Here is a 15,124-nt window from a genome sequence, read left to right on the forward strand (position 1 = left end):
GTGTGTGTGTGTGTGTGTGTGTGTGGAGTAAGAGAGACTGGGTGTTCATCTCAAACTCTGAGAATGTATTTGACACTAATCATGATTTAGCACAGGATGTGATCTGTGTTATGTGTTGTAATTACTCTATATATAGGATTTGCGCTGCTCCACATTGTCTGTTGTAACATCTCTCACAGACAATGTACAGATCAAATAGATGGATTCATTGTGTGCTCTGCTGCTAAGCAGTAAAAGTGTACCCTTTAAGCGTAGTTCACCAAACCTCCTAAATTAAGTCTAATGAGGTATCTGAGGCCCCTTTAGCATACATGTACAGTCTCAGAGAGGTGATGTTCAGGCATCACTTTGTGTCTCGGTCAAGGAGGGGTTAATCCATCAGAAGCAAGTGTTCCTGTGTAGCTGAGGTATATTCCCCAGGCCTTAACCGCATATCCAGAGGACGACCAGCTTATTTTCTTTGCATATTAATACCTGCCTGGAGAGGTGGCAGGCAGGGCCTCAGGAGAATGGGGATAGCGGGGGGCGGGAAGAAAAAGTGTGAAGACAGAAACTGGAGTGGAGAGGAGGGATGGGGTCGTTTTTTTTCCTCCAAATAAATGATTAACTAAATACATCCCCCGTTCCTGTCCATTTTGAAAGAAGGGCCAGCTTTGATCTCTGGGGCCCTTTTGAAGTGATCTGAGGAATGGGAGAGAGGGTTGTGAGGGAGGGGCAGGGGTAAGTGAGAGAGACGGGGACAGGAAACGCCACACCTCCCTGCCTGTTGAGGGGAGACATCACAGGTATAGATGCAGAGAGAGGAGACAGAGAGAAGCAAGGGGAGAGGTTTGTACAGTTAAGCTTTTGGATGATAACTGATGTGCTGGGAGTTGTTGTGCAGCAGCGGCTGTGGGGTGAAGGGAGCTGTTTGAAGACATCAGCATGGTTATGCCTGGTGATAGATTAGCTTCCCTTTAACCCCAGAGATCAGTAGGGTGGTAGATGTCTTTTCCCTACTCCAATAGCAAATCGGACTTCCCTTTCTCACTGCAGGAGGGTGAAATACTGCTGCTTGTCAATCCAATATTTTACTGACTCTGCCATGCTTGGTAAAGAGCATGTTGCCGGCTGAGGCGAGAAGGCACTCGGTTTTCTTTACTTTCACAGCTAGGCTGAATAACTAGTCACAGTGACATTCAATCTTTAGATGTCTTCTGTATTTGGTAGACTTACTTGGTGTGTTCTGTCAGTTTTAAACCTCAGTTTAATTCACTTCAGATTCAGAGAGTATCTATGTGTTATATGTGACTCACCTTACTGATCTGGCATGAACATAGCCCAAATATATATGTGTGTTTGCTGCCATTAACTGTGCGTACACTGAAAGGATAACCTTGTATGTGTTGTGCTGCAGCGATGGAAAACAAAATCCTTTACTAATGCAGAAATTTGCTGTAGCATTATTATTTTTTTTAAGATAATTTTTTGTAGAATTTTACTTTATTCAATAGTTGGATAGATAGGAAAGGGGTGAGAATTCAATTCAATTCAATTTTCAATTCAATTTTATTTATAGTATCAATTCATAACAAGAGTTATCTCAAGACACTATACAGATAGACCACACTCCAGAATTTACAAGGACCCAAAAGTTCTAGTAGTTTCCTCCAGAGCAAGCAACAGTGCGACAGTGGCGAGGAAAAACTTCCTTTTAGGCAGAAACCTCGGTCAGACCCAGGCTCTTGGTAGGCGGTGTCTGACGGGCCGGTTGGAGTAAGAAAGAGAGGGGATGACACGCAGAAAAGGGCCGCAGGTCGGATTTGAACCCGGGCAACTGCCAAGGACTCAACCTACATGGGGCGCAAGCTCTTACTGGTTGAGCTAGAGGCCGCCCCCTCTTGATTATATTCTTTCAGATTAAATCACGAGATTTGACTCACAGATGTGGTATTCACAAGTGGAAATTTGCTTTTCTATCTTTTCAGATTCATCTAATTGTGGCTGTGCAAAACAGCCTGCAGCCACAACACCTGTGTCAAAAACACAATTGCCATTATTCAGTCAACATCTCACAAAACTCAGATGCACAAAGAAGTGCTTTGCATCAATGACTCTGTGTCCTTGTTGTTGTTATAAGCTGGGGAATCGGGTACTTTACTAAAGCCACCTGATACTTTTAATTTAGCAGCATGTCGGTTACTCTTTTGGCGCATCGGCTTAGCACTTTAGTTCCCATGAGGCCGCTGGATCCTCACTTTCATTAAAGTTGTTTGGAGAGTCTCTCAGCTTGGTTTCCTCATAAAACAAACTGCCATGATGAAAATAACCACACAAACCAACGCTACTCCTCTGTTTTATGAGTATGCTCACACAGAGGCAGACTTACACATACACAACAAAATGCTGTTTGTTAAGTTCTAATGAGTCCCAGTAGCAGCGGTTTGAGTTTTCCCTCCTAATTTGACATGCTTCACTTGGGCTGGGTCCCTCTTGCTCCGCAGAACTCAAATCCTCTATGCAGAGGCCTAATGAATCTTCTCCAAGTACACAAACAAAGGACAAACAAAACAAGCGGGAAACTCTCGCTTCCTTGAGCTTTTAATTGTCCCAAACATGTCAATCAAGCACTACAGATTGCTTGAATCCTCTTTTTCTACTGACAAAATAGTTATTAGTCTCCCATGAGAACATATCAGTCTTCTGATTGCCGGGTATTACGCTCATGTATTGGGTTTCCTTTTATTTTGCTCCAGCAGTGTGAGAACATTGACCGTTGTACTCTCTGCTACGGAAGGTGACATGAAGAACAATGAGTTGAGCGCCGCTGGTCTCCTAGGGCTCTCCATGTTGAGTTCCAGCAGTAATTGAATCGGGGCTTTTGCTGCCCACAGAAGACGGTGCGAGTGAATTGCCTCAGATGGTTTATAGGGTAATAAAGTCCCTCCACACCAACACCTGCCAGCTGCGCTCAGCTTTGACCAAAAACAGTCTATTTAATACCTCCCGCTGTGCACCTGCAGCCCACCCGTAACGGTCAGTACACAACTCAATCACACCATCACCACAGCCAATAGACTGTATCAGTATCGCTTTTTGTGTCTCCTGGATGCTTTTGAAAGTTATGATTGGGGGTAATTAAAATCTTGACTCAATTAGCCCGTTGTTGACCTTGTTTAAAATGCTGTATCTTGGGCCAAATGCGACAACTGCAGTCATTTTCTATTATCTGATTTCCTCCTCTGCTTGCCTCAGCTGCCTGGCGAGCACTTGCCGTTGTAAATACCGAAAAGTGGTTTTTCCTGGACATCCTCTTCTCTTCACGGCAGCGCATTCCTTTTTCAAAACAACTTCTGTCCCTCATGAAAAAAATGACTTAGTCGGTGAAGAGTAAACGGGTGCAGCGGCGATCAAATCTGATGTTCAGTTGTATTTGTCCCAAAAGAGTCTTTCATACATTATAGTCAGTGTTTCCTTAAGCCAGGTGTCAGTCTATAATGTGCAAATGTAAAAACATATTGTGATGAATTATGGTAATTACATCGCTGTCAAAACTGTGCACTTTTAAAATGCCATTATTGTGCGAGTATGCTTCTTCTCTCTGCTTTTGCGGCCAGCTTTCGGCATTATTAAGGAATTGTGAATTAATGGGAGTCAGCAGTTTTCAGCGGCGCAATCTCATTACATTTACAGGGAACGGATGAAGCAACAAAAAAAATTAATTGGAGGCATGCGACAGTTAGGACAGGGGCCTGGGCAAGGGCAGAATAAATCAGAGGTCAGTTTGACAGTTATATGGCTCGGTGGAGAGAGAAGTGGTTAACTTTAATGGGAGGAGATAGTAATGTTGAGTTACTTTATTTTCCCCTCTTCCTCCCCATGCCACGCACTCATCCCGTCCCCTTCCCCCTCATCAGCTGAGGCACACAGCCCCTCACCCCTGAACTATTTTGACTCAGCTTGATATATAGAGTTAATTCAGCCCTCTCTGCACAATAATTCATGCGTTTCATGCATTCAATGTCATGCAGACTTGGCGTGGGGTGGAATTGTTAATTTTCTACACAGAGATTGCAGCCTCCCTCCACACACACACACACACACACACACACACACACACACACACACACACACACACACACAAACACCTCTGTCCTGCCTGTCACATACTCTACACACTGTCCCCACCCCCTACTCCTCCATCCTCCTCTCCTCCTTCTTGCCCTCCTCCACCCTCCTTGTGTTTTTCCCATTTCTTTTGAAGTTAATTTGGCTAAAAGAGTGTCTACTCCCAGCAGTATTTCCCGCAGCATCAGGTTTCTTCTTCTCTTTTAAAAAAAACAATATGTGATCTTGGTTTTTGCTTCTAGAACAGTCAAATCCACACGCAAGTCCTCATCTTTCTCCCCATCCCTAAACTGGACTCTCACCTTGTGGCCTTTTGGTCACGTCTTGCCCTTACAACCCATTTCCAAGTTCACTAAGGTCATCTCCAGAAGGGGCCGACCCCCCCCCCCCCTAACCTTCTCTCTGACCGCTGACTTAAGCCTTGTGCTTTTATAATGGGGGGGGGCGTTGGCTAGTAAAGCATCCAGTGAAGTGGCTTCTGCGGGGTAATGGGGCCCTACTCTCCATGCACTTCCTTTAATCTGGGCAGAGCTGTGTGTGTTTGTGTGTGTGTTGTGTTGTTGTGTGTGTGTGTGTGTGTGTGTGTGTGTGTGTGTGTGTGTGTGTGTGTGTGTGTTTGTGTGTTTGTGTGTGTGTGTGTTTGTGTTGTTTGTGGGAGCAGATGGATAGGGTCACACCTCAGAAGACATTAAGAGTTCTGATATCATATTCTACCACATGTGTAGAATATGCACATACACAACAGTGTATTCAAAAGTGACTGAAAATATAGGGATGCAACTAACTGCAATTTATATTATTGATTAATTTGTTATTTTTCAGATTAATTGTTCAGTCTCTGAATGTCAAATATGTCCACGTTTGTAGAGCCCAAGGTGATGTCTTAAACTGGCATGTTTTGTCCAATCAACAGTCCAAAACCCAGGAAAATTCAATCTTCCATGATATTAAACAAAGAAAAGCAAAATCTGGAACCAATGAATGTTTGGCATTTTAGCTTGATAAATGACTTAATCGATGAACCGAATAATTAAGAACCACTGAAATCGTTTGATTATATGTGTATACAAATGAAAACAAACTGTAGTTACAGACATTTGGCTCTGACAATTCAATCAAGTCATCTGGAATTACAAGTTTAGCTCAAGCAGAAAGGTCTAATTAACCTCAATCTGGTACAATGACCCTCTTTTTTCACAACTTGTAAAGTGTTCAAAGACATGGCATCATTGTGCAAGCACTGCTATTTTCCTGCAGGTCTGAGCAGTGGCAGCATGTCTTTATTATTTATTTATTTTTACATTATTTCAGAGGCCTTGGCTCAGAACAGCCGTCCACACATAAAAAGTGAAAAGCATTTTCCCCCAGGCCTTGAACACAACAAGTATAAAGTTGAAGCCGTCACCTTAACTCTAACATGGAAACCATCTCAAGCAGAAGTTAGTGGAGAGAGAAAAAAATATATATTACTTCTGCATATTACTTCTGCTGTGGTCTGGCAGAGTTGCAGAACACATTGTTTTTATTTTTTTTATCTCAGTTGGCAAGGTAGAGGTGAGTTGTTTTTTCTTCTTTCTCTTTTATTTTAGCAGTGGGAGGGAAAAAAACGAGGTCACATTTGTTGGCAATACTGTGGGAGTACACTGATACGAGTACGAGGGTTTTGTGCCACGAGACATTTTGTGGCCGGCAGGAGAGAAACCTAGCTCTGTGACAGGGGCTTTTCTCCTCTTTAAAAGGCGCAGCGACCCCCATGACCTGCTGAGTTGAAATAGAGGCCACCGTTGGTTTTCATGCCTTGATTTAGAGAAGAAAAGTCTCTGACAGCGACTGTTTCATGAATGAAAACAACAGAGGAGGATATCTGATTTTTTCTTTTTTCTTCTTTTTGAAACTAAAGACATTTGTCTGTGTATGTGTGTGTGCCGTTTGTGTCAGGAGTGTCAGTCGCTACTGCTCAGACAACACGACTGACCCAAACCCTAAGGCAGTCAGTGTGGATACAATCCCATGATTCACCCTTTTTCATGGCATTTCCTCCCCCGCTGTAAAGGGCTATGTACTGTCAGGGCCTGGGACGAGTTCTCATTGAGCGGGTTCTGCACTGACACACGCATGCACACGCATGCATTCATACACATCTTTATGTGCCCTGTTCACACAAGACCATGGAATTCATGCATTTAAATGGCCCATCTAGTGGAGCACTGGTATTATTCAACACTTACAGCATTTTGAAGATAAAGCTGATGATATTATATTCATATTAATGGTTTTTATTAGCCTCCTTTGATGTCCAGATTGTTGATAAAATGGGGCTGTGACTGGTCTTTAAGAGACGCCGCCAAACTGTAACAGATGGCTGCTTGCAGAGCAAAGATCGCAGAGCTTCCATTCAGTGCAAGTTAGTGCTGTAACGATTAGTTGATTAACCGATTGATAACCAATGAATTAACTGTCACTCATCAAGCAAAAACGCATGAGGAGTGCTACTTAAATGTTTCTCTTTGTTTTATTTCTTTTTAAATTGAATATCTTCGGATTTTTTACCTTTTGTTCGGACAATGAGGTCTCTCGGAACGTGTGATTTGCATTTTACTTTTTTAACACTGATTCAATTATTAATTATTAAGAAAGTTGCAGCCCTAGTGCATTTCAGTTTTGTAGAAAAAGTCCCATGGAGAACCATTCTGATAAATGGGTGACAAGTTATTGAAAAAAAAAAAAACTTGCATGAAGATGCTTGCATGATGCATTTAACAATTCACATCATTCATGTTCTTTTGGCATGTATTAAATTGTGGAGTAGGACCAAATGCGGAGTAGGTCTAGTTAACCTTAAGACGTCAGGACGACCTCTTTGTATGATAGAACATTTCCTACCTGTTGTGAGCTGCGTCTTGCAGGAATACAATCCCTCCCTCTGTAGGGGGTCACTGAAAGATTTGAAGTTCAAACATGATGCTAATGGATGAGATGGTGAAGGAAGATGAATGGTGTTCCTCCATCCTGTAGAGTGCACTGACTTGGAGACTCCAAAGCAAGGAGCCCTGAAACTGTTCTGGAGAATGGGGGTGCAAAACTTCACTTATTTGTCACCCATCTGTGTGTATGACTCCCATTGTTGCATGAGTATCATCCAAAAAAAACCAAAATGTGAGCGCCTGAGTATAAGCCGGAATAGCAGTATGTGGAGCTAATGGTGTAAAAATTGATTTAAGTTTCACACAGATGCCCCAAATTTGTTTCCCCCAGGTTCAGAGAAATGCAGGAACAGCGAAAAAACACAGCGACCGCATTTGTATGAGAAAATTACTCCCGCTGCATGCTTGATGGTCTCCAAAAAAAGGGGGGGGATCTCTGTCTAGTTGTTAAATACAGATTTCTTCCACTTCAGCATTGAGGAGCTGCAGAGACACACTCCATCTTAGGGAAGAGAGGAGGCGTCCCTGCTCTAATCAATTCAGGTAGGGCAGCATTATCCGTGGAGCTGCCACCAGAGCTGCGCTACACAATAACTCAAGGGGGGGGCATTTGAGAAGTGTGTGAGTTTGATCCTGTGCCAGGGTGATGAATAGCTGTTTTTTCTCTTTTGTTGCCCATCAGCACTTTTATTCTGCAGTTAATCCGCCAGATCCACACTGTCATTTTTCACCTTGCTGTGATTGTGTTTATGTAGTTGTGTATTTGTGTGTGTCTCCATAGCTTGCTGTCAATAGAAGGGCTCTTGCTCTCATATAAACACAAACACCTGCATCTGCCCCGCCCTGTGTGTGTGTGTGTGTGTGTGTGTGTGTGTGTGTGTGTGTGTGTGTGTGTGTGTGTGTGTGTGTGTGTGTGTGTGTGTGTGTGTGTGTGTGTGTGTGTGTGTGTGTGTGTGTGTGTGTGTGTGTGTGTGTGTGTGTTGACAGGATTGACATCTCATGAACAGTTAGTGAGGAGTGGGAGCCTTATATAATTTGTCAACAGGCTCCGCTGGGGGTACACGCTTGTTACCGGGGTGTGTCAGGTGTTAAAAGGATGTCATGTTGTTGCAGATAATGCAGCTTACCCACTTGATTTACTGCTCCAGTGGAGGTGAGGCTTTCTGCTTTGACCTCTTTCTGCTGAAATCACGTTCACACTGAGCCGTTTAAATACGACAACAAAGATTTTTCTTTCTGTTTTCCTTCCAGATATCAATATTTTTTAAGTTGAAAAAAGTATATAGGTTCAAAAACACCGGCCTTGAGTTTCAGCAACAATGTGGGGAAATTCAGCTTTTGGAAAACAATAAACTTACTCCGACCATCATAAAATAGGGATTTGATACAGGGTGATGCAGTTGCTGACTGTTTGCTAATGAGAACACAGAAACAGAAATGTAGCCATTTTTTCCGGTAGTTCAGGTGTTTTCCTATGTACAAAAACAAAACGTACCTTAAAAGGCGAGTGTGAACGCGGATCTTTTTCACACAATCTATACGTCATTTTCAGATTTAGTTGGCTTAGTGTAAACGCAGTCTAAGACCACATTTAGTCTTTGTTTTTTTCTCCAGGAAACATCCGGCTTGTATTAGATCACTTACAGTAGACCGGCTACAACTCAACCACACAACCAAATGGTTGATGAGGCATAAGTGTAATGACATGAAATTCTGTATGCAACTTGACACCCCAACAGAACGTCCCCAAATTCTCCTCTTTCTTGTCCTCTTCTTGCTTCTCACACCAGTTCTGATTAGGGAGTTGGGGGTCCTTTTGGTCTTACTTTAATACAATCCTGAGCACCTTGAGCTCCTCCTCAGCCTCTCTCACACTTACCACGTCTCTTCATGGTGGAGGGGCTAGCATTCCTCCAGAGAGCTGTTCTACATACGGCGGACAAGAAGCACAGCTTCGCGCAAAAGCCTGCTGAGACTCCACACCATTTATCTCTCAGCTGCAAGGTTGGGCCAAGACTAATTGACTGAGATATGTGCATGCATGTGTGTTTTGTGTGTCTGTGTGTGAGTGGGGTGTGTGTGTTTCAGTCGTAGTCCCTGGAAGCATGGCGCATTAGTAGAGCCTGAGATGATAGGATGTGGTAAAGAGAGAGAGAGAGAGAGAGAGAGAGAGAGAGAAGCCAACCTTGTGTTATGAGCCCATCAGAGGGGGGTCGGATAAAAAGCTCTCCTGTAAAGTCAGTCATTGGCTTCAACTCTCTAAAATAGGGCCAGTTAAACTGTGCTCACGGAGCAGACAAACCACACAGCCGATGCTGCTTTTAAGTACGGTAGGTCAAAGTTGAACCAGGATAACGATCTGTAAAGTATGAGCAGCGTCATTCGCCATCCCAGTTCATTTGCTTGTCTTAGCTTTCTACCAAATGAGTACGGCTAACGCAGGTTTTTTCCTTTTTCAAACTTAAAGCTCATGTTTTCTGCTCTGTCTGACTTCTTTTTTTAAATGATGCTGTTCCCATATCTCAATGGGATGCACAATTAACTTGATGAGAACAATGTTATTGTTACCGAATTAGACAAACTGAAATTATTACACTTAAGTGTTTCTGCCTGTGTGAATCCCCGTCCTCGTGTGTTGCAGCAAGGACCTTGTGCTCTTTCTCTGTGTTCCTCTCACTGCTCTGCTCTGCTCTGGACATTATCAACACATTGTTTAACTTGGCCTCCTCCCAATGTAAGCCCAAGTACAGCACAGAGTTGGCTGTCTCACCATCCACAGGGAGTGGTGTGTGTGTGTGTGTGTGTGTGTGTGTGTGTGTGTGTGTGTGTGTGTGTGTGTGTGTGTGTGTGTGTGTGTGTGTGTGTGTGTGTGTGTGTGTGTGTGTGTGGGCACATTCTGGAGGGAGTGGAAGCACCTCATTCTCCTGGACCAGGAAGCTTTGAATCACGCTGGCTCTTCCTGGAAGGACCCAGAGGGATCTGGGCTGAGCCGGCTGGACCCAGGCAGGCTGTCTGAGCCGGAGCCTGGCCTCTCGCTGACACCAAGCTGGTGGCGAGCGCAGTTCTTACCTCACCCTCAGTGAAACAGGCCACGCCTTGCCTCTGCCCACCAGGTTGGCACGCTGCAGGCGATTTCCTGTACTGGGAAGTGTTTTCAGCTTTGGCTGCGGCTGTGGCTTGCACTGATAACCTCCGCCTCTGGAACTTTTAGAAACAAGAGTTTATTGAGTTTATTGATCGGATGTAAATAGCACAAGGTGGGCTATGGTTGCTTAGATTTCAAGTGCTGCCTTATTTCAAGAGTAAATATTCATTACTGATGCCACTAGTTCAACAATTCTGCGGTTTGAAGGCATTCCGTTTGGTATGCTTACCTAGCTATATAATTGTGTCAAGCTGTCACCTGCCTACGCTGTAACAGGCCTTGTTTAGTTCATGGAAATCACACTCTACTCTGCCTAGAGTGCTGAGGATCTGGGCATGTAAGTTGATATTAATAGTAGAGCTGGGTTGGGGCTGCAGGGTGTCCACACCTTCCTGTTTTCTCTTTCTTTGTATTGGCCCGGCGCTGACAGCTTTACCTCTGGGGGAACTCCAGCATCTGAAAGGGAAAAATAACCCCCATTGTCCAAATTGGGCGCTGTAGTTTTTTTAAAGAAAATAACAAGGGGGGTAGTAATAAAAAGACTGCGGTATCAAGAGTATAAGCAACGTTGTCATTGAGACCTGGGTTTGTTATTTCTAATGGAAATTTGGAGGATAGAATGATTTTTTATTTTTATTTTTTTTCAGAGTAGTGTGTCTTAGTTTAGAGAGTGTAAATTCAAGTTTGACTTTCTTTGGAGGTCCTCATTTCTGAGTCTCTGAAGAGGCTTGCTGAGCTCTGGCTTTTGTTTGGAATCAGCTGTAAGAGGGATGGATATTGCTGTTAGTTTTCTTGCAGCACCCTGCTGTCAGACAACTTTAACAGTTGTCTCTGCTCACAATTTTCCTGTCAAACTCCGCTGGGAAATTAAATCAGGAGAAGTACCAACTGAAGTTGAAGTTATCCAACTCTATCTTAAAACAAGTGCGTCGTGTTTTTAAATTCTTGGCGAGGATTACCACAGAACTCACATTGAGACATTACATGGAAATTCAAAGAGGTTGTAGTTTCATCTGGGAAAGATAAATACAGACTTCAGAGCTGCAGTGCCTATGACAACTCATTGAAAGATTTCATCATGAAGCTCAAACTGAATGAAATAGAATTTGTCAGTTAACTAAAACTAACCAGTTAGATAATCTTAATCTTTCTAACTGTCCATCCAATACAGATAAAAATATTCTGCCTCTGACTGTCTGTACATGGACCTAAAAATCCAACATTTCATAATTAAGCACAATGAGGCAGAAAGTTGTTTTTCCAAAACGATGCAACACTATCTAAATATTTTTAGAGTTCATTCCGTCTGATGATTGATGACATCCCTGTGGTGTTGGTGGGGTTTCTGTATTTTCGCCACATGTGGTTAGATTTGCTTTAAAAGATTGCTGTACAGTCGGCTATAAGGATTTATGGTTACATAATGCAGTTCAAACAGATCTAAATCAAAAGATATTGTCATCTAATCCTGCCTCATTTTAATCTTTGGAGCTTTAAACTATGAGTCATATTCTTTAAGTGGTTAAAAACCACTGCAGCTGTTTGAAGCTTTTTCATCATAATTAGTTGATTATTGTTGAAATTCAATCAGATGCTAGGAAGTGCACAGATTGCATACCTTTGCTAAGCAAGCCTGAACAATCCTCAACATTTGTCAACTTTTTATAATTGAAAATGTCCACAAGTTTGTGATCTGGATCTGTATCAGAATAAATATAGTGATAAAAAATGGTGGGATACCAGTGCCAGATTTATTGATGTTATCACTCAAAGTGCAGTAGCTTATAAGAACAAAACACGTGTGGGAATGTATTGCAGTTAGATATCTCCTCTAAATGTCAGAACCGGCACTGCGGAGCATCAGTACAAGAGTCTCCCCATCAGCGCTGAGCCCAAGGCATCCCTAGCACTTCATCACATCCTTAGAAAGTAGAGGCTTGGAGTCTTAGTGGAGCAGACCCGAAGGCTTAATGTCAGCAAATTAATTATGGACTCACCCAATTAGTTCACAAACTACACTGTGTTCGAGGGAAAATGATCATTCCCCCCCATTACTTGTCTTTTCAGTCTTTTCCCCTGTGTGTGTGTGTGTGTGTGTGTGTGTGTGTGTGTGTGTGTGTGGTGGGGTGTGTGTTGTGTGTGTGTGTGTGTGTGTGTGTGTGTGTGTGTGTGTGTGTGTGTGTGTGTGTGTGTGTGTGTGCTGCGTGCAACACAGCAGACAGGTAGCCTGACCTTTTTAATTATTCAATCTCAAACTCATCCTGATGCTTTCTTTTTTTTTATCAATTCTCCCCTCCTCCCCCCTGACTAAACACATATTACTGCCTGTCTTAACCCTTGTATGGTGTTAGGTGTTAGGGTATTTTCAATGTTTTCCAAAATAATATAATTTCTTCTACCTTAGTTATTGGCTTTGGCTCATTTTTTTAAACACATAATTACATATATAATAACATATTATTTTCAATGACTGCACATGGTACCCCCCCCCCCCCCCCCCCCACCACACACACACCCAACAAAAAAACAAAAATGATCATATCAATAAATGGGATTTTACAGGGGTAAATGGCAGATATGAACCATATATGCTATATACTGTATGTCATTGGTAATTGAGCTAAAGTAAACATCTATTAAGTATTTTTACACAAATAGTTATGGCTGTATTGATTTAAAAGCCTAATAATGTGGTGGGTCTACCAGACCAGGGACCATTGTCTGTGTCACAAAAAACACCACACAAGGGTTAAACAAAAGGAAACAGCTTCTCTGCTCTCTTCTTTAGGCTCTTCCATATCACAATGATCTTTGTATCTTTGTCAACACTTGGAGTGATAACTGTAACTGTAATCTGTAATCTTTGACTGAGATATTGCCTCATATCAGTAGCCCCCTCCCTTCAAGTGTCTAATAATAAAGTAAGTAATCACTGCTTTCTAATGAGAGCCTGTCAGGGGCGGTGCTCGTATCTGTTTACCAAACCAAATTATTTTCTTATTTCTCCAAAGTCAATTAATCACATCGGAGACAATTCTGTTAGTGTTTGTCTCTCAATAGGAAGATAGATTGCAACAACGGCACTGCCATCATTAAATGTTATCACATTACAAGAAGCTGCTGTTGTAAATTAATTCAATTTGACTCTTGTTTTTTTGACATTCTGTCATGGTTAAAGCCGTAGTGTTGGGTGGAGACTGAAATTGGACTGCAGAGCTATCAGCTGTTGCTTAGCGGGCAGATGATAGGTCCTGCAGACAGGAGAAATAAATGAGACAGGGCAACTTCACTTCTGTTTGTTTAACCTCGCTCAGCAGTATTAATTTATTCACCATATGCAATATATATATACAACCCTTTTTTTTTCTTTCACTACATTGTTTTGACATGTTCAGTTATGCAATATAATACTGTATTTCACATGAAAAAGACACATGAAAAGAAAATTTCAGAATGTCACGAATAACACGTTTCCTATTCCCACATTTTAGCATTCATATATCAATATATATGACATATTTACTGAGTTATAGCAATATCTGCTGCTACACTTTTAGGTTGTCTCATATAATGTCAAAATAATATTAACAAATACAAATATTGGTTTATGGCAATTCGGTGCATGCAGCGTTTTTAGCTTAACTTTTAACTTTTTTTCAAAGTGCTTCAACACAGGGACTTGGATATTAAAGCGTGCCGCGGCGCCATCTTGTAACAAACATGACACCCGGGGAAAATCCAACAACTCAGTTATACACAACTAAAACAATATATTCTTACAAAATATATTTCTTGGTTACTCTGATTTTAAACAGACAGGAGAAATAAATGAGACAAGTATAAAGCTCAGGGAGCCTCCGCCGAACCATAAATCACGCTTAAGGCATCTTCAAATTTCTTGTTTTGTCCAAATAACAGTTCAAGGTTTCTACATATAAAACTGAAAAAGGACATATAAGTTGTTAATTTGCCAATCAACAGAAAATGATCAATGAGCTACCGTTACCTTTTAAGAACTGGCAGCCTCCGTACCAGCTAGGTTTCCTCCCAATAGATTGTCTTTTCCTGTATGTATCAACAAAATATGGTGTCATCTTTGCATAGCAAATAACTAACTATTCCTTTAATGATAGAAATTTGTTGTCAGTCCATTTTCAGCCAATTTTCAATTCACTGATTGTTTCAGCACTAACTGAAACCACGGCTTTGTGTGCATGTGTCTCTTATCTATTGTGCTGCATTAAACTCCTGCAACTGATGGACTGCCCTTCCCCCTCCCCTGCAGACAGTATTCGGACAGTGATCTCTGTGTGTTACTGACATTGAGCAGACTTTGTGGACTGTGATTGTGCTCACAGCGGAGCCGTCCTTGGGAGACAGAGCCGGCCGTCCCAGATATGGATTCCTACATTTAATGGCTCTGCCCCTCTCACACAAATATTTCTCTTTCAATGAGCTGTGGCCCCGCAGGCAGTGAGTTTTATCGATCCTCTGACTTTTAATGCCTCTTAAATATTAAGATTCATGTATATGACCTTTGCGTTTGGATTGGGAGTGCAAAATCCCTGCCTAAATACCCTTTCAGGACCTGCTGGCTGCACGGCCAACTTTGCTACAGCTTCTTCTTTTGGAATCATGGAGAAATTGTGCCCAGTTTCATCTTTTTATTATAAAAGCATGGGGGTCATGCTTGGCTGTATTTCATAAAGTCATGCAGGGATTTTTGTTGTGTGTGTGTGTGTGTGTGTGTGTGTGACCATTCTCTGCTTGAAGCTGGCTGAGGGAATGAGTGCAGCAGAAAAAAAGGGGTAGAGAAGAGGGAATAAGAATTGGGGGAAGGTTTGGCCTCTGTGTGGGTCTTGTTAACCTCTGTGAGCGCTCTTTTTCTCTGCTTCCCTCCCTCGCTGTCACTCTTACTCTTTATGACACACACACACACACACACACA

General features: G+C 42.3%; 1 protein-coding gene and 1 long non-coding RNA gene across 4 annotated transcripts in view; one reads left to right on the forward strand and one right to left on the reverse strand.

The window, feature by feature from the left end:
* LOC116670807 (uncharacterized) overlaps nt 1–7,591 on the reverse strand; it is a 13,903-nt gene extending 6,312 nt beyond the window's left edge. Inside the window, exon 1 of the long non-coding RNA XR_004327127.1 lies at nt 6,991–7,591. This is a non-coding gene — a long non-coding RNA (uncharacterized LOC116670807). The remainder of the gene's footprint in view (nt 1–6,990) is intronic.
* ctbp2l (C-terminal binding protein 2, like) overlaps nt 1–15,124 on the forward strand; it is a 96,729-nt gene that overhangs the window by 22,920 nt on the left and 58,685 nt on the right. The window lies entirely within an intron of this gene.

This window comes from Etheostoma spectabile, chromosome 21 (assembly GCF_008692095.1).
Source record: "Etheostoma spectabile isolate EspeVRDwgs_2016 chromosome 21, UIUC_Espe_1.0, whole genome shotgun sequence".
Taxonomy (NCBI): Eukaryota; Metazoa; Chordata; class Actinopteri; order Perciformes; family Percidae; genus Etheostoma; species Etheostoma spectabile.